Source organism: Bombus fervidus, chromosome 13 (genome assembly GCF_041682495.2).
Source record: "Bombus fervidus isolate BK054 chromosome 13, iyBomFerv1, whole genome shotgun sequence".
Lineage (NCBI taxonomy): Eukaryota > Metazoa > Arthropoda > Insecta > Hymenoptera > Apidae > Bombus > Bombus fervidus.
Window position 1 is genome coordinate 9,620,319 of NC_091529.1, and position 20,685 is coordinate 9,641,003.

The 20,685-nt window shown below is 43.9% G+C and overlaps 1 protein-coding gene across 2 annotated transcripts in view; it reads left to right on the forward strand.

The window, feature by feature from the left end:
* Positions 1-20,685, forward strand: part of LOC139993754 (uncharacterized) — a 253,487-nt gene that overhangs the window by 20,706 nt on the left and 212,096 nt on the right. The window lies entirely within an intron of this gene.

Genomic DNA, 20,685 nt, shown 5'->3' on the forward strand with positions numbered 1-20,685 from the left:
GAGTAACTTTCTGGCTACATTCTAATAAGCTGTATTGTACATATATGATTTTTCATCGTTCGAGAAACGTTCGTACTTTGATATATTTTAATTGGAATCTCAGGCTCGTTGCAACTGTGATGTTTCTAACTGTGACGCCTTAAAAAGCAATCTCACTAGCAAATATATAGGCGAGGAGTCGCGAGGCAGCTCGATCCTTATAAAAGATCGTCCAAAGTAAAACTTTACGTTCGCCCGTAAACTCGTACCCGTAATACCTTTCCTTATACAGTTATCTCCGACACTAAAGGGAAATGATACATACCTGGTCTCGGTGGATGTATATTTAATTATATCATTTTATTCACCTCGTTCGTTGCTCAACGATGCGCGCCACAGATAATAAAAATCACGATGGAACGGCTATGGTTCCTGGGAAGCTTGGAAAGTGGAACGACCTTGAGTTTCATTGTCGAACGAATCTCCTCGCGAAAGAATAACAAGCGTGTACACGTTGCATCACGTCTAGTGATATGAGTTCGCACGATCGTTTCGCGATGCCTCTTTTCTCTTCTTTCCCATCTTTTTCTTTACATCGCTGTCTTTTTCAGTTTCTTCTTCCCTCCATCACGGAGAATCACACTCTTTTGTTCGCCGATTGCGCGCGCCGTGACGTGTAACGACTAACGACGACGTACAGTACAGCGAGAGATCGTTGCTACACCGAGCAACGAGATATCCTGCTGGTGTCGTGCGTGTGCTTACACTACCGCTTCTCTCTGCTTGACGGACAGGGAGGAAATTGTAATACCGTGGAGCAGCCAGATAAGAACTGTTGTGTAATAGGAACACATTAGAGGCTGTTGTCACATCCACGCGAATTTATGAATTCTTTGATTGAACTTGCTTATTGTTAGAATCCGGCTGAAACGTAATCTCGCTGGATGTTTCACAATGGGGTATTAGAGGTTTAAGTCGGACTCGCAGATCGTCGCCAAAGATTGTGCGAACCAAAGTGCGCGACAAAACGCAGCGTCTTTCTTGATTACGACACCGCGGGCAAAAAGTACAAAACATTTCAACCAGGGATTTTACTTTTTTCGGTTTTTTACGATTTCGAGATGACATCACGCGCAACAAGGTGTAGCGTACGTTGTACGTACGGTTAAATCCGTGCTAGCGAGCTCCAAATTTGGCGAGTATTCGTAACACGCGTCTACCGCGTGTTACTTGTTCCCTGTTTTATTTCGTTTCGCTTTTATTCCACTTTGCAGTTTGGCACGGAGCGCGTGTCTTACTTAGGAGTGCACGTTGCACAGCGAGAAATTATGGAATTTTATTCAGTGCCGTTGGCAAGTACTTGAGCGCTAATTGAACGGTTAGTTTAAAAATCTAGCGGATAACGACGCAACGACGTTAGGAAATAATTCTGAATTTTCTTCGAATTTTTGGCAGGCTGGAACGTTAGACTCGTGTCAATTTATATCTTTTAGTAAATTTAATTTCAGTTTTTATTTTCCGAAAATTTACCAAGCAAATGTCGCAACGACTCAAACGAATAGGCATCCATTGATATGATACCGCGTAATATCTGCGATTCAACGTCTCGCGGAGGAGAAAAGTTCCATTTCAACTTTATGACGCAATAAGCCGCGATTCTGCTTCGCAGCTCTGAAATTAATTACGATCTTCATTTTTTCGAGGACGACGATCCTCCGTAATATGCTGGTATCGTTGGACAGAGAAAAATTTAATCGAAACGAATGGATCTCGGTGGAGGAACACGTCCGTTGGCATGCAGTCGCGATATTCGAAGCGCTGAAACGGTGCTATTAATGGAACAGACAAAACCGGGACAGCTCATCGTGATAAACATTTACGAGTACAAAGTCGCTGGCGTCCCGTATCCTCGAAATGCATTATAGTAGCATTTATTTGGCCGTTACACTTCTTTACGGCTTGTTGGACAAGCTTCCTTGGGCGTACCCATGAAATCTGGACTATTGAAGGCGTATCGTGGTCGTTGTATCCGAGAAGGGACCACATAACACAAGGGTTCGAACGGATAGGCCGTGGCACTACCAGCAAAATGGTCATTCGTATTGTCTCAAATGCTTTTCAATGTTGATCGTAGCTCGAGGTAGGAAAAACGTTGCTACGGTGTAGGAGAATTTCCAAATAAAACAAATGGTAAAATATCGCCGTGTAATATCAGGCTGTGCTGAATCTCGCCTATTACATTGTCGAGTTTCTTTTACCTTTTGGTTATTTAACATTCGTTCGATCGTATTCGGACTATTGGCGTCGTTGTACAGGATGTTTCAAAGCAGACAGCTTCGAACGTTTCACTTGGCGATCGGAGTGCTTGGCGACACCATGGATTTTTCGCGTTTCCTTATCATCGCGAAAGTTTCTTGGGCGAAACTAAGAGCATCTTGGAAGTAGAGATCGGCGACGATGGCGGAGCGGTATGGTACGACGCGTACTATGCGTGAAACTTGGGGTTTATTAATACAACGTCTGTTGCAATGTCTCGGTCCATTTAATTCTATATTTATCGCGGTCGCGTTTAGTAGGTACGCGAAGATAACGACTAATCTGTGGAAAGGATCAGTCAAGGCAAGCCGGAGGGTCCATTGCGATCGCGAACCGGCTATCTTCCCACGGTGTGTTGGCCAGAGGTTCGTTGGAAAGAAGCGAGTCGAGGCGGTGTGAGCGCAGCCTTGCAAGGACAAGGACGCCATTTTAGATGTAAGCGCGCAAACAATTATTATTACCCGGAGAGCCCAGGGTGTGGCGGCTTCGGTGTTTCTGTCTGAAGACAAAGCTGCAACGGCTACACGGAGGCAGAAAGCCGAGAGGGAATTAGGGGGACGGAGAGAGGGAAAGAGAGAGAGAAAGAGAGAGAGAGAGTAAATACGTTGGAGAGTGGCATGATGATGCAGAATGCGCGATTAAGCACTTTTACGGGCGTCAAGGTCAGGGACGAAGAATCGTAATAGAGTGCAACAATTATTTCATGCTTTTGTCCCTTGAGCCGTCGTGCGCTCTCCACCGAATGCACCTGTACTCGCAACGATTATGCTCGAATGGCGCTCACATTTTCTACGGTGTTCTAGAGGATTTGATGGACCGCGATTCCGGATTCAGGCGTTTCTGCCATGTAATCGAGTTATCGATAATAGAGCAATTTGAGATTCAAGAAATAGGAAGATGGCACGCTTCGTTTTATCAAAATCTACGTATCTTAGACTTGTTGCTATTTCCAGGTCTTTCTCTATATTTATCTTCTTTTTATCAAACAAAAGATACGGCTCGTTTACATCTTTTTAAACGCAAACTTTAATTACCTTCAATTTGTTTCCATACTTACCTCGTAAGTGTAAAATATAACCTCGTTCGGCTAACATTATATTCCGTTTATTCGCAAATACCACTGGTTCTATCGATTTATCGCTAATTAGTCGATGGCTAGGCTGGCTGTGTTCCATTCAAACGGAAAACACGCATCGGAGCGCCATGTTTAAGGGCAACGTTATTCGGTCACCGGTGTCAACGATCCGATATCGTGCGGATCGATCTGTTCACGATTCACGCCGAGAATGGCACGGCCGCCAATTAGGACGCACGCGCTTCGCATTTTTCATTCGGCGTTTTCATATGAAATAAATGTGCTAACTAACCAATTACAGCGGGACGGGCCACAGGACCGGCTGTTCTGCTCATTAGTGTCACGGTAAAGTGGCGACCGCACCTTTGCGCACCGCACGAATACGATGACGATGACGGTCCACCACTCTCCCGGCAACCGATAAATTCGATCCTCGTTCATGAAGAGATTGCACGCCAGATATTCGTTCGGTTGCGTTCGCGTACAATGCTTTAGATATCAACAGGCGCAAAGTGGTTCGATCGAATAATTGATATTTATTATGCGACTCGTTTCTCACCAATACGTATGCCGTTCCCGACACTTTCGGCACTGGTTTTTCCTTTTTAACGTCCGTCGTACCTGTACCACGGAGTCTTCTACTACTTTCCTCAAACAAGCGAGAAACTAAAATTTCCAACTAAAATTAGCATGGTAAATTATCAAGCAAGAACAGGTTCGGTACTTTGACCGCTGCATCGCCATTTAACATACTAATACGAAAAAGGTAGATATCGAGCAACACTTTTACGATCGACGAGAAACGTACTGGTTTCGTTTTCAGTAGCAATTTACGCGTAGCTATGTGTACTTACAATGTTGTTAGCATATTGTACTCGATGTTGTTCACCACGTAATAATGTTTATAAGTACAGCGATTTTAAGTAATGACTAAATACGATGATCGGAAGGTTCCTACATTACGAGTTTATTTTCCGGCTACCTGTCAGAAATTATACGGTCATTTTCTCTGATTGGTCGAACGTAAGAAATGAGCGTAATCGAAGCGCAGGAATTTGTTCCTGAGGTTAACTCCGCCGTACTGGGAATTCCATTTCTGTGCTGCTCATCGGCTCCATACCGAGAACTTCTTCGGTTTAATTGGACCTTGTGCCAGACCATATCGATTTTTCTTCTTGGATTTCGTTTAGAAAGAAAAAAGCCGCGAACAGCAGGCTGATGAGAAAGGAACGATGAGGAAGGTCGATGAAAGAGACTCGTATCAGAGGTTTTCATAGGAAATATCGTTATCGGATCGATTTTGATTTGGTTGTGTATATTAGTTGGCATTGAAGTAGAAATAAACGCAAAGGATTCGTCGGAGACAAAAAACAGAAGCTTTCTTCTGAATCGTTCGTAGCCATTACTACTCATGTACCTTGCTTACCTGCAGATGTAATTGCAAGGTACTTGGTATTTTTATCGTCTCCACCGCCACTTTAACCGAACCAACACTCTTCATCTTATTGTTGTCTGGTGTTCTCGCTTTTATGACGAAAAAAAGGAACGTCGGGTAGGTACGGCCACTTTTAAGAATTCCAAATGGGAATGGACAAAGGACAATATATACATATGACCGAGGTTGCGTGTTTTTCATCGTCTGCGCTGTCAATTGCTTGCAGTTGCTTGAAAACAATCTGAATTCCATCAACAGGCGTATTTCCGTTTCGTAAATTAGATCGATGCCGCGTACCGCTATCTTCAAACTAACTTTTAGGTCGCGTTTTTCCGATTTTCCTTCCATTCTAATTTCTTTTCGTTCGCTTTAAATTTACTTCAAATTTTCCTACTTTGAAATTGGTGCTAATTAAACGAATCATATTTGAAAAAATATAAGCAATGATTCGTTGTTTGGTATTTCTGCCGCAGTTATTCTTACGGTATCGCTATAGTTTCGATCGTAACGAAACGTATCTATAGAAATTTTGTTTTAAATTCGAGGAGACTTATTAAAAGAAAACGGTGCCGTGTACAAGTCGTGAAGCCGATAAGACGGACCGGTATGGTAGCGCGAACGTTATCGTTCAAAGCCACCGCATAAAGCAGGTTACGTTGGACAGGTTACGTTGCGCTCGTAAAAACGCTTTCGATCTGTACAACAGGATGTGTCATTGCGAAAAATTTCGTTTGTACGCGCCCACGAGGACGTCGATCTCGCTGTACGACGTGGGTATACGCGTCCGGATGAAATTTTCATAAATCGATGGATAGGACGACAATATATCATCGCCTCTTTGCCCGATTCCTCAAATTAGTATACTCGAAATTTTTCTCAAGGACAAAATATTATACGCACATAGAGAAGCAATAAGTATACCGTAAAGTATGATGCAACGAGTTACCGCAACGTGTGCCGTAATAGATCCTAATACGACAAGCATGCAGAGGATTTAACAGTTTACAGATTGCAACATTGTATTGACGCATATGGTTGACGCTCGAACATGTTTCATAATGAAATATATGGATAGGATTGATGAAGTTGAACGAATTTCTAACGAATGCATCGTTTTTCTTAAAATCCGACGACTTTCATAGTTATATTTAAAAAGAAGAAGAAAAGAATGATTACCATTTGCAAACGCGAAAGCGACAATGTTTCAAATGTAAAATTTCACTCCTGGGACCAGCAACTACAGCTTCTTCTGGTGTTGTTTTACGCTTTAAACTTCAGACGCCACATCAGGGAACTGGGATTAGCTGCCACGCTGTCTTATTGAGAAAGATGACGTTCGAATGCACGATGCCACGCAGTGTTTTGAATTAGCATAAAGCCATGGAAGCACACGTCGGGACATGCCAATTCAAGCACCGGAATTGCCACGTCCAAGCGATATTTTTGTTCCTCGTCTAATTAACATTCAGTCGACGTCGGCTGCCTCCTCGTGCTACTTGCAACAGATTATTTTTGCATGTCACACGATTCCAGTAGCGTGCTACCTAAGAAAGATGCTGTCGTTCAAAGGGTAGTGGAAAAACGATGCGAGAAACTTCCTTCAGAAATAGCGCACGGAAAATATTGTTGAGTTACAGAACTCTTTTAAACGTTTCAGTTTTCTTTTCTACTATTTCTCATAATTTGCTTCCATAATTTCGCACAATCGAGGGGATCGCGTTTCTAAGAATATTCCGGAAGGAATAAATCGTTATAAAAAGAATGAAAAGATTTTTCAGAAATAGCACACGGAACTTGTAGCAGCGAGTTTTCATAAGCTGGTTGGTTATTTGTTGTACGCGCTAGAGCTATAGAGTCATATTTCTCTTCGCAAAAAGTAATTGATTTACATTTGCAAGCCTCTTATCAAAGATCGTACGAAAGAATTGCAACGGTGTTGATCGGATTGCGAGTTATCGATTCGACGCTGACAATTTCGTAGCAGGAAGTAAATCGGTGGTTCTGCTAACAACAAACCGAGACAGGAATATCAATAAGTCAATGGCATCCACATTGAATGCTAGTTTCGCCGAATCAATTATAAAATTGCCATATCGTATATACATATATAGCGTTTCGATAACGGTATATTTACAGTGAATCACACAAGAATGTCTTTATTCCATAAATTATTAAACTTTGTCGCGACATTTTTATACTATACTGAACGGAGAGAGAAAAAAAAAAGAATATATTTTCGTCGTTAAAATTTTGCCATGAATTTGAATTAAAAAGATTCTCTTACATACACACGTATGTACGTGAGAATTTCTTTAAATCGAAATGCAAGTCTAAATATCGTTATCGTTAGATGATCGTTCCATTTCTTAGAATTCTTATCAAATTTTCTCTGTCGCTTCTATAATTTAGGCATATCGTGATATTACGACTGACTAAGCGCACAATTTACTGAATATGCAAAGCGTTTTACGAGTGCGTGCCTATTATACAATGCCACTACAATGTAGCATTTTGTAACGAATGCTATTCTAACGTATCATAGTCTCTATGCACGCAGTTGGTTATTGAGAAGTAACTTACACCTTTGAAAATATGTATTTTATTTCCCTCGCAACGATAAGATCTTTCTTTCGTTGTTACGACTAGATTGTGTTGTAGGGAAGGTCCCTTAGCTACCCGTATTCATTGATTGTATCAATCAGAATGTATAGAATATAAAATATACGTAGAAGCAACGATCCATATTACGTGTTCCTTTCTTGCCGCACGGAAAGAATAAGACGGACGATAAATTTGAATTCATAGTCGCTTTGAAAAACTTTTAGCGTGATAAATTGTAACAGCCGGTTTCTCTAAAGTCACTTTGCCAGATTTAATCTTCGCATAGCCCAAATAACTACAATTTATCCTCAGCCCTATCGAGTTTTATTACTCGTAAAGGATCTCTGAGTAATCGGTTATCGTCTTCTTTATAGATTCTTTTTCATATTATATTGAAGATAATAATTATTTTCACGAGCGAAATCCCAATACGACTATAACGAAGAATTTAACGTAATTCAGAAGATGGAAAAAGAATTCCAAATAAGAAAAATAGTTATTTATTACCGCGGGGCTATTACGGGCTGAGGAATCATTTTTATGAACCGAATACGTTTTCCAGTCAATGTGTAAACACGTTACATGCGCCTCTCTACCTTGGTTCTTCATCTTGAATTATGCGTTCAATTCATCTTCACTTTTCGCGCATAAATTTCTGCGATATGGTCGGGATCCTCGGACATACTATATGCTGCTGCATCTGATTTATCGTTAGCGCCAGTATTTCGCATAATATCTGTGGAAGTGCCATGAAATATCGCGGCTAGCCCATGTAAAAACCATCCTACCTTTAAAGTACAACATTTTTCTTGATTTGACTTCATGAGTTGGTAATATAATGATCAATTTCTTGGTGAAATCATTTATTTTTCTTATACGTATAAGACAAGTAAGAATTCGTGGAACAGCCGAGAGAAGATCGATCCTATAAATAAGTCGAGGAATATAGGAATATAACGTTAAAAAAAGAAAGAGAAAAAAAATGAACGAAAAGAGAAACTCGTTAGCTCTTATCTTATGCCTTTCGATTAAGCAGGTATGTCTCTTACCGACTGACCCACATTGTTAAAAGTCTGGTATCGAAACACGGCTGTCGTCTTAATTAGACCACCTCGTTTTTCCTCGTCGCGTGCAAGGAATCCTTTCAAACCTAAATTGGAACACGTCGTGCGCGGCAAGTTGCACCGTGTGTTATCCAGATAAGATCCATGTAATGAGTTTATATATTTTGGTTTTTCTCTTTGGTCTTTGATCTTCCTCCGATATGATAACGTGTCATGCGTGATTTCATAAGACTAGTCATAAAAAATCTCATCTCATGCACCCGATGCTTTTTGTACATAGGTAAACGATCCTATTAAAGCGTTTAAAGTGATATTCTTGAAATAAGTTGGAGAAAATTATACCGACCTTTTAGTCGTGTTTCGTTAATGGCTATTAAATACCGCACTCGGGAAAATAAATGTACGATAGCAGAGTGATTATCATCTTTGTATAGTTTTGGTAATAGATCGAGGTAGCCTCGGTATAGCAATTTTACGTTTACTCCGCGTATTTCTTTCTACCGATCCGCGCGTGTATCCGCAGTTCTTTAACAAAAATAAAAATTAAAAAAAAAGGGCAAAAAAAGAAAAGACGAGATAGAGTAAAAGGCATAGAAGAAACAATTTCCTCGCGATCGACTCGCAGAACTTGGTGGATACGAGCGCGAGCCGGAGAATACGCGCTTCGGCGGGAGTAGCGGCGTTCGCGAGATTCGGGTAGCGTGGATCCTGCGTATGGGCGGCGATGAACTTTTCAAGGTTGCCGGTCGATGACGACGACACGAAGGACCCGAAGACGCCGCTGACTCGACGAAACTTTCCTCCCCGCTTACGTCACACACGACGCTACATGCACGTCAGGTGGCAACGACACCTCGCGATGCAGCTGCAGCCCTCGGGGATTTTGCGCGAGGCGTGGGTTAACCAGTTTTTACCAGGGTGGGGGTGGATACGAGAGGGCGGGAGGAGGAGAGGGAACGAAGTCGGCGAGGCAGCCGGGTATCCGGGCCAGCCGAAATCGACGATGAAAGTACAAACGAGAACGAAACTGGTTCCTCCGATATTTTGATACGTAAGAGCTGTTTCGACACCGCATACGCAATCGGCGAACTTGAATCCGCGGGTGTCGTCCGGTTGATGTAACGAACGCGTCGATCGACTGGATCAACTGGAAATTTCGTAGGTCAACGTTTTTACGACATGGAAACGTTTCTTCTCGCGGTAAAAGAAGCAAACTGCGGACATACGGATTTTGGTGAGACTGGCGAAGCTCGGTAATTTGGTGTGTTTGTTGGTGAAATTAGGAGGTTCGTAGATACTCGGAACGCGTTGGAACGTAGTTGACAAATTTTTTAGTACTGTTATGAAATTATCGGAATGCATGGTTACAGCGCGTGCTTGTTTACTTTTCTTATAACGTTGTACGAGGAAGAGCGTATTTTAGCTATACTTTTACGGAGGTCATTATCTCTTTGTCTATTTTTATTGTAGTTCTTCCTCCTCTAAGAACATCCTGTACACTGCTTAATTTTACATTCATTTGTTTGATTAAAGAAATTCTTGCCCATCTTTTCTTCGGATAATGCTGCAAAAAGTACATTAGCGAGTAGTCGGCGGTTTTAAGGGACAAACGTGATGTGGCAAAAGCTTTCGTTTCAAGGACAGTAGTTTTTGTTCCATTATGCTCGTAGTACGATGCGTAAGAGCGATTGGGAGGAAAGAAAAACGAGTGGAAAATGGTAATTATATTTAAATAACGTTATCCGAGGAGAAACATCGTTTCGGAGGCAAATAACTCGTGGCTCGACGAATACTTTCCATATATAAATTATATCTATCAATCTTATAACAAAATCGTTGCATATGGTAATTTTGTATTATCATCCCGGGTACGGTACTCTTGTTATCTCGGATATTTAATTCCTAGCCGCGAATCGAATAGAAACGCGATTCTCCAATTAGTTCGAAGCTCGTATTATCTTCTCTTCTATAGCAACTAAAAGGCAAACATTTCATACCACCCTGTGTATGATTCCTGTCTGCTACGTCTATATACCCAACCTTTTGCAAATTGCTCGTATCTTACCTCGAATTGACGAGCAAGAAAAACGTCGAACCGTCCCCAAACTTACGAACGATCACAGAGCGTGTATCGAGGCTCTCCTCTGCCAATCAGCGAACCCCCAGAAAGAAAGCAATACTTTCCGGTTGCCTCGTTATCGACCTTCCCGAGACCACCTCCTGAAACTTCTTTTCTCAACGGAAAGAGGAGGGGAAAAAGGAAAGGATAAAAAGAGTCGTATCATTTGTAGACGTGACAGTGCAAACCAGTTTCCCATAAAATTCACCGGACACGTCCGAAAGATGCATCCACCAGCCATCGAACAGGCAGATAGCTCGTGACGCTCGGCATTGGGAATAGTCGAGATCGTAGGGTCAACCGAGAGAACCAAGATCCTCCGCTCATCAGCATCGGATTATTATTGCTCGGCCTGACCATTCGTGTACGGCGCTCGGTATACATACTGTATACGCATACTTTGCACGTGCACACACGCGCACGCGCACACGCCCACACGCACACGTATTTCGTACATAGTCCCTAGGGATACGTACTTACTTAGGTTTGGTTACCAGGCGATTCGTTCGGCTAATGTAACTCGAGCGACACGCCGAGTAATAACTTTATTCGGATACCCTATCGACCCGCGTAATCGCACGGTAAACGTTGCTTGCCTTTTTTCCTAGTCATAAACATCGTCGTTTATGACACTGCTCGTACACGTCGGCGTACACGTGGTGCCGCGCCATACCGTGCTCTTTCATGGTCGTTCGTTTGAAGTCATCGTAATTAGCGAGCACCGGCTCGTTCTTTGATATTAAGATTTATGGAGCACGGATTAACCTGTTCTACGGAATCCGTAGACCAGCGACCTTGGTCGCGGAAGAACGTTTCTCGACCTGGTTTGCACGCGACCTTTTGCCAGGGATTAAGCAAGCGTTTCGAACAACTCGCAAAAGCACGGAGTTTCTGTTTACAATTCTCTCGATAAATTTCGATTTTCCTGGAGATTGCCGCGCTCCACCTTAGGAATATTCAGTAGAGCATAACAAACAAAGAAAAAAGAAAAAGAAAAAGAAGACAAACGTATATGAAGAGACAGAAATAGAACAAACGAAGGAAGCATAGGTGTCCGTAGAAGTGAGTAGTCCCGGGGAATTATCGCTAACGAGCTTATCGATTAATGTCGATCATCGGTTCTCCATCCGGATGCATTACCTTACAACATTAATTCCCCTTTTTTTACGGATGTCTCCTATACGATAAAGCTGCTTATTATCGCCGCATCGGTCTCAATCATAAAAGTCAGCGTTAAGATGTGCAAAAGGAACACACGGCGTGTAAGAACAGTGTGCGCAACGGCTCGGTGGAGCTCGGCCATCTTAATACAACTATAAACGTATACACGATGTAACTATCCCCGCTGTTTACATGTCGGCTATCACAAACGCACAGGAATCATTAACGAGACATGTTTCAGAATTTCCCAACAGCAGGATTTTTCGTTTGCTCGCGACCGTCTCAGCGCAAGCAACAAGACGACTTATCGTTGAATAATAAGCGACAGCTATTCTGAAACGCGGCTGCTTAAGCATCCTTTCATTATCTCGTCCTATCTAATTAAAAGAAAACGTAGCAGCGGCGAATAATTCATCGCTTATCGAGATTAGACGTACCGCGGAATTAGGAACAAATTATTGCATGCCGGATCGCATTCGTTCATCCTGTGCGCGCGGCTAATTGAGGCGCGAATGTGCCAACGAGTTTGAAAAAGTCGATAATGCGAACGAGCTTGTTAGTGGATTCGTACATTGATCGTGGACGTCGTGTTCTCGAAGAAAAGGCGAATCGAGAACTGAGGTTCGTTTCGTTAATTATGAAAATATTTTAATTTCAGTACCTTATGCTATTAAGAATGTACCTGATTCCAACTTGCTTTCGTAGTAGCCTTTTTCGGGCAACTATCAACGACGCTTTCTTTTTACGGTCCCGCATTGTTTCGCGTATATTGTCAGGATGATGCATACGAGAAAAATGTTTTTACAAATGGAGCTTCAACATCGTTTCTGTAAAATACGAAAGCGATATCGTCTCTCGTACGATGAACCATAGGACGCAGGAAAAATACAGCCAACGGTGAGTCCACTTTCGGCAAACAGTACTTCAAACAACATTACAAAGCCGGCACTTACATCTTCAAAATTTTATACCTTTCAACCAACAACTACCAGCCCATTGGGTTTTTTTAGCTCACGCAAATTTTAACCAACCGCACTTGGGCTAATTAGCCATGCGCGGCAAACGGTCCAACAAAAACCTCCCGGACGCCCACAAAAAGCCGGTTACTTAGGTCGTGCGTTTCTTTTTTCCTCGAAAGAACGGACAGGGACGTAATCCCCGACGAGTGAGAATTATAAGAAACAGAAAGAGAAAACGAGGATGCCGAGGAAGAGGGAACGGTTTAGCGCAACGATCTTGGAGGCGCACGGGCACGTGAGAATTAACCAGCATTTGCATTGTAATACGCGTCGGGTAATCACTATGATTGCGGTGGGCGTAGCCAATCCTTAACTTTAATAGCCTGGGTTGCCCAAAAGCCCCGTGTCGCCCCGGGTACGCGTGCATGTGCGGCGTGAAACTTTTATCGTTTCACCGAGTCGTAATTTTTGCGGGTGCACGGTTACGTACGTGGTCCTTAAGGGAGTCGAGGTATAATAAGCGCCATGCTGCCTCTTCCACGGCCTTTATTTTCGACTCATCGACACCGGCGTACACAGAGAAAACGGGAGGTCCCTTGGTCCAGCGTGCTCTCTACGATATCGTACCGCAGATCTTTCGAACGTACACTTGCACGTGTAAAGTCGACAATCGCGGCGTCAGATAAAATGACGAATCAGAATGGCAAACGCGCTTCTGTTCGTAACACGAAAAGACTGGTTTCAATCGAACGAGTGTTTAATTGGTTTTAGATAAAACTTGCTTGGTTAAACTCGATGGACGTGCGTCGATGTCGAGTTCTATTCAATGCTCCATCTTTCTTCTCGTTTCGTTCTTCGCGCGATCTTCGTTCAAGAAACGTGCCATTATGGAAAATCACTCGACAGAAAGGACGGGGTCGGAGAAGAAACTTCGTACACGTGTGTCGTGCGATCTGGCACGATGTTCCCCGAAGATGCCAGCCAACACGGTTGATCTGCTTAGCCGTACGACAGATCGTTGGAGCACGATTACGAGCGACTCGGCTTTGGCACGACTCTGAGAAAGCTGCCAGGTTCCCGTCGTCGAACGTGTGGTCCAGCGTGCCGCGTGACTCGACACACGTGTGCCACACGCTCTCTCGCGGTACACTGTTCGTCGTTGATTGAACGTCGTCGATTCCTGGCCGCTGTTACGAGCCACAGACTCGTAACGGTCTGCAAACTATGTTTTTGTGCCGTCCGCATCCTAGCGAGAGGGATCATCGTTTCTTTAGACCGCGGAACACGCTCTCGCGGATGACGAGACGTTTTACGTTTTTCGTTGACGTGACTCATTGTCAGGTGAACGGTACAACGCTCGGTCCTGCGCGCGCGGCCACACTGGACGTCTCTTCGCACTTCGGATCCACTGCCAAGGATTCCACGTCTCCCCGTAGATAGCTCGTACGCTTTTACGACGCAATGCGATACAGCGGCCTCGCTTTTCTTGAAAAATCTGCCCGTTAATCGAATCAGTCGATATTCCCTTTGATTTATTCATATTCGCTCGGAGTTAGCAGATAATTTGTTACACGGCATAGGTGATAACTCGATCGACGGTGAACTAGTCAAGTTCGGTTTTTTTTATACCGAGAATTCGAACAATTCAACGAGAGACGCCCACGCTCGTTCTTTTTAATAAACTCGTTCGAAATATCGCGTACGTACATCAAACTCGTATCTATGCTTCGATCTCGGTAAACAAGCGCTGATAAAAAATTACGACCTCGAAATTACTGTTTTCCGAGATATCGCACGGCCTTTCTTCAATTATTTCTACTCAACGTTGGGGGGCGGCGAGAGCGCGGGCACCTTAACCTTTATGTTTAACCCCCGATACTTACGCCGATTTTGCCACATTGTATATAATTTGTGAACACTGTAATTTGTTAACGTCCGTTCGCCGTCGACGATAGAACGTCGCCTCTTTCGGTGTCCTGCGATGATACGTAACCAATTTAGACTCTATCGTGGTATTTCATCCGCGCGAATTTCCAAGTATCGACGATCGCGGAGAAAAGTTAACGCGGGAAATTACAGAACGTCGCGATACGACGAAGAGTATCGGATTTCCTATATCGCTCCTTTTTCCCAGTAAATCGACATTCTTAAGAGTTTCGTAGATGACTTGGTAGCTTTAAAATCGGAATTCTCGTCAAACTGTGGGGCAAATTGTCGCCGCTGGTCAAGTTCGTTAATTTGAACGAAACTGCCCACCATTTATTATTCACGAAGCTTCTATTTGTTCTATCTGATCATCCGTTTAAACATATTGAGACAATCGCGATGGTTCTGCCCACGCCGCATAAACATTCGACGAATGTTCGCACCTTGGTACTTGGAAGGTCTGTCATTATCTTTTCAACCTACTACTACTGCTCGTTTTCTACGCTGCAACGATCTAAACGAAATGAATACTTTTACGAACGAATTTTATACCGGCCACTTAGATTACCGTTTCGACAATCCCTCAAACAATCAAGGTATGCAGCATCTCGGCGTTGCCGTGAAAAAATAACCAAAGATCCGCGATACACCGTTGAGGCAGCGAGCCGAGCGATTTCGAGGCTATAATTTTCCCTGGTCGCTAGTTCAGCCAGGTCACGGTCGATCTACCGATCGTCCGCTTCGCTGCTAAACAACGATTTAAAACAATTCAATTCATCGACAAGCGATTAAGTTCCGTCTTCTTTAAGCTTCCACGATACCAGCTTGGAATATACGTACCTATTCGCTCGTGATTTATTCCACGGAAGATCATATGTCGCTATTATCGTTGTGTTCGGAATTAACGCCGATGAATGGCAGATCGTTAGGGACGTTGAATCAAAGGAAAATCGGGATCAGATTGCGTTGAAAATTTCCACTATTTCGAATTACCGTTTAATCTTTTCGTTCGATATACGTTTAACAAACGTACGAAACGCGTAATTCAATTTCCTTGGCTGGGAATCCGGTCGATACGCACGATTCGTACAGTGGTTGGGTTAAATCCGCGTGATTCGGTGGATCGTTCACGATTGTCTCCGGTGTGTACAGACGGATAGAGAAGATAGAGGAAGGTATCTATTGTCGGAAGTAGACATTGATGGTCGATAGTTGGCGTCTCGAGATGCGGACCATGTCGACGAGGAGACTGCTACGGAACTGCGTGCCGCGGCCATGGAATCGTTCGAGATCGGAGATCACGCGAGCGTCGGAAAAGGACGAGAATCCAAAGGCAGAGGACCGAAAGAGAGAGAGAGAGAGAGAGAGAGAGAACGAATCGCGAACCTCGACGAGCTCCGAGCATGTCGCCACTAACTTGTATTAATGTTGCCGATCAATTTTAATGGACGTGCTCGCATCAGCGCCGCGCGTGCATTTGCATGCGTATACAGGGTGTTTCTTGCTTAATGCGCGTTTCTAGCCGCGGCTTGGCACACGTATTATTATGGCCGATCGTTGATAAGTCATCGGTTTAGAAGTCGCCGTAGATTGCCTTTAATCCGAGAGATAAATGAAGTTAGGATACGGCTGAGAAGATTTGTATCGAGTTGGTTTTACGAGTATGTATATAAACTTTGGCACAGGATATATCCCACGTGTGTAACGGTATTTCCGATTGTTCAGCACTGATTCGGCTGTTATTTTACCTCGCTTATTCATTTGTATTCTTCGCTCTTGCCATTTTATAACGATTACGGTTGTTTACTTCTTCTCGCGAATCTAATCCGTCAAAAGAATCTTTGGTTTCGCGCGATATGTACGATATCCAGCGCAGTAACGTATCAAAAAGCTCATGTTTGACGAACTGCAGTCAAGCACGTGTAATTACCAAGTAGATTAACCTCTTTGGCCTGCCACGGCTAAAGTGTTTTTGATAAACACACGTTTCAAACAGCATTGTCGAACGATCATAGCTTCCTCTTCATCGATCGCTCGTTTACTCTGAAAAGGAATCATCCTGATGCGTTCGAGGTATCTGAATGGTATTTGAACCCCTGCCCCCTCCCCGTCACCGTCAGGGGATCATCCTCAATGAAAAGTTAATAGCTAGTTGCGATTCAATTACGTTTAACTGCTTATTTATAGTTCAATTACGTCTAATTGGCTATTTACTATCGAAGAAAGTGTCTGAAACGACTGCTTTTAGCTCCGAGTAAAAATTCGGATATGCTTTCTCATGGGTCGGCGGGATGATTGAGAGCCTGTGGCTGCTTCGACTTTTTTTTTTCAACCGCAACCTTTGGCTTTGCACGATGCCGGGGCATTCTGATGTTAATAGCGTACGTTTCGTATTAGTAAATGAGTTTTAAATGATGCTGCGAGTGATAATCAAGCGGATATAGGCCTCGGGTGAGTCGCGTAGACCAAGAAATTCACTTACCGAGTCTCGAGCGTTTTAGACGAACGCTAGCTACGATTAGTCTGCAAACGTTGCCGTGCTATTAAGATACAGTTTAGTTAAAGTATCCGAATGAATTATTCGAACAACGTATCGCCTTATTCGACGATATAAATAATTTTTAAATAATTAAGCTATCGAACGAAACAGGTTCTTGTTTTATCGTTTCTTCGAATAAAGATTTCCCACGCTTGATCAACGCGAAATATCACGGAGACGACTACATGACAATAATTAACGCTAGGAAATCGCGTTGCGTTGGCCGTGTCGGCCATGATAGCTCATCAAAGGCGTAACCGGGAACTTCTGTTCCGGAATTAGTTGCCTAGTTTGTCACGGGATAAAAGGAGGATAAAAGGGAAGGAGTCGCCGGGATAGTCATGCTAGTTCTTCGAAGCGAGCTTTTCTTCCTCGAATTAATCGTCTGTTGAATCGAGACCGAGAAAAACAGGTGTAACGCATCTAGTCAATTTTCCAGCGTGAGAAACCGGTTGATAAAAATGGCGAACGTGAACTGGATTCACGATATGGATGCTTTGCTATTTATTAGACCGATCGTCGTTCGCTCGGTTTTTCTTCGCGTTTCAATTTATTCACTTAAGCGGAGGAAGGCAGTGATTAGGAAATTATATGTGGATGATTTTCCTTTCTAGCTTGAATAATCAATAGTCGTTTAATACGATAATCACGAACATCGGATCGTAGGTATCAAATACGAATGAATGTCTTGTCTATTAATTTTGAATAATACCTACGTACGTAAGAGGATTAGGATTACCAGGTTGAAGCAGGCTTTAATACCGTACGAAACGAACGTTGCCTTATTAAATCGTTATCCGTTTTACGATTCGTACGATAACGAACGCGCGTCGACTCGTCGAAATACACGTATAAAAAACGATCTACGAGCTTTGCCTCGACAAATTCGTATAAATTCTTTTTTACAATTTTTGTCCGTATTCGATGTTTGTCCCATTACTCGAGGAAAGTCAGCCGAAGCTACCGAAGCTTCATCCAACAGCAGAAGAAGCGATATCTCGGTACTTGTCGAGGTGGTAATTGTACCGACCAATTGCACGTTCTTCCCTCGCGCCAATTTGTCAACGAGTGCCTTACGCATGGCTTACGCACGGCTCACGCACTCACCAACACGAACCCGGTTCTGTCGCGTTTTGTAACGAGATTGATCGAGCCCATCTCATTAAGGACAAAAAGCCGGTTCGTAGGAAACGGACCAAGGCCTGGATTGACCGATCATAAATGTCCGCGGGCCGGTCGTTTTGGCGGACGAGCATGGTAAGAAACGGTGGCTAACGCGCAAGAACGTAAGAGAATAATGACAGGCAACATCGTTGGCGAGGCGAGTTGCTACCGTGATCGTAATTGACGTGCGCACACTGTTTCGCGAGAGTTGCGCCGCGCCGCTTTGGCTTTGGCAGCGCGGCCAAAGAAACGACCCCCGCCATCCCTGCTGCTCGCTCCTTTTCTTTCTCTGCTCTTGCACAGAGAGTAGTCGTAAAAAAGGCTGTATACTTTCGCAGAGTCCACGGGGCGATATATAAATTACACGTCTGGACCCGGGAGCCCCCCGAGGAACTAACGGTACCGTGAACAGGGGCTCCGATCTTAGCCTGCTTCTCTCTTCTCTTCTCTTCTCTTCTCCTCTCTTCTCTTCTCTTTCCATCTTTTCTCTCTTCTTCTTTTCCGCTCTTCTTCGCGCTTTGCTCTCTTTTCGTTTCTCGCGACAGCGAAAAGGGAAGAAAATCTGTTTACTCGGGTAACCCCTTCCGTGGCATGGCAGTGAGTCTGGCGAGTGCAGAGTCGTCCGGTTGATCGGCAGCGGAGATTACACGAAGTTACGTCAGCATCCTATTGGTACGCGCATAGGTACACGAAGCGGTCGATCAAAGGCACCCGTGCGCCGATTCGTTTAATGGCCAATCTCGCTTTCAGTCTTAACCCGTCGCGTTTTCGAATGTGCCTCTTAGCTGCGCCCGTGCGATCAACGATCGGCCCGTCGCGTCACGTTCGCCAGAAATGGTACTTGCACCGGCCGTTTTTTGCTCCTGGCCCGCGGCACGGGATGCATATTGCATCGATGCACGCTCAGGAAACCACGTGTTCGAGGAACCTCGTTACCATTCTATTTACGTAATTCCATATTTTGAAAGAATCAAGCGCGCGTGTACGAATGCTTCTTTGATTCGTTACGATGTCTCTTAAAGTTCGCTTGTAAATTTTCATCCGTCCATTCATCCATTCATCGAAGGATTAAATCAGCAGGGAACATTGCCTCGCCACACGATCTTTCAACGTACGTACGAACACGTTAATTTGCAATTGGAAAAATGCCAGTCTCGTAGTGATTCCGATGCGACGTTAACAGGCACGACAAAGGAAAGAACTGTTTTCTATAGATACGTTGCAGCATGAGCCGAGCGACTGTTTCGATTAAAAGCACCGTTCGACGCCCGACCATCTTTATTGATTCCCATAAAATTTAACGACGTTGACCAATGCTCCTCTCGAAGTGATTGACTCAATTATCCGCGACGAGGACGCTGTCACGAAATCCATTCGAATTCGTCGCGTGCAGACCGCTATCCGCGAACATGTGTACGTGACCAGAGGGTTTTAAACCCTCGAGCAAACGGCCCGAGGACTCTGCACCGGCATTGACCTTCGTTAATCAGAGTTCTATGCTTCCTGGTGATAAATAACGTCGCCTGCCAAGTGGGCACGGAAGACGCGACGCTTATTTGTATACAGGCTGTAGCCCCTCGTTATACGTTGCTCGCGCAGGCATCGGGTATATGTAACACCGGCTAAAGGTACGAGGCGTACGGAAGAACGTAGACGGCGCCAGGAGACCAAGAGAAAGAAGATCTATCCGATATCTACGATTTCTTGAAAATTTACAATTTCCTAATTGAAGAATTTAATTCCACGTTACAACATCGTTCAACTCTTTCACGGTCTTTGCTTCTTTTTTCTTCGTCTAATCGCGTTCGAACTTTTTTCTTTTTTTGTAATTAAAAACCGTATACGACGAATTACGACGATTATATAACAACTACGTATAGACGATACGGTAGAAGTCACGATTGGCCACTAACAACGTTTCTTCGGCTATGATTCACGGTTGTCTACGTACAAAACATCCTTTCGATAAAGTTTAATCGTTATTCATCTCTCCGCGACTTTACCATCCATAACCGCTACGAATCGCAAGACCGGAAATGAGTAATCCTGGAAGTTAGCGAGATCACGCGAATCCATCGTAGACGAGCCGAAATTTCCCAATAGGGTTTGTTCGATTTGTTCGCGATCGTCGGAAACAAATGTGTCCTGGCAACTGTTGGAAACGCGCGCAGCGCGAATCCTGCGTGAGATAGGTTACACCCACGATGTTGAGGCAGCTTTCACATTTCTCATGGAGCTAGGCACCAGTCACTTTTGTTTCGTCAGCTGACTCCTTTCATCGGGCTGATGACTCGTGCGAATCGACCAACCATTTACGCAACTTTCGAGGGAACCACGTCGTAGAAGA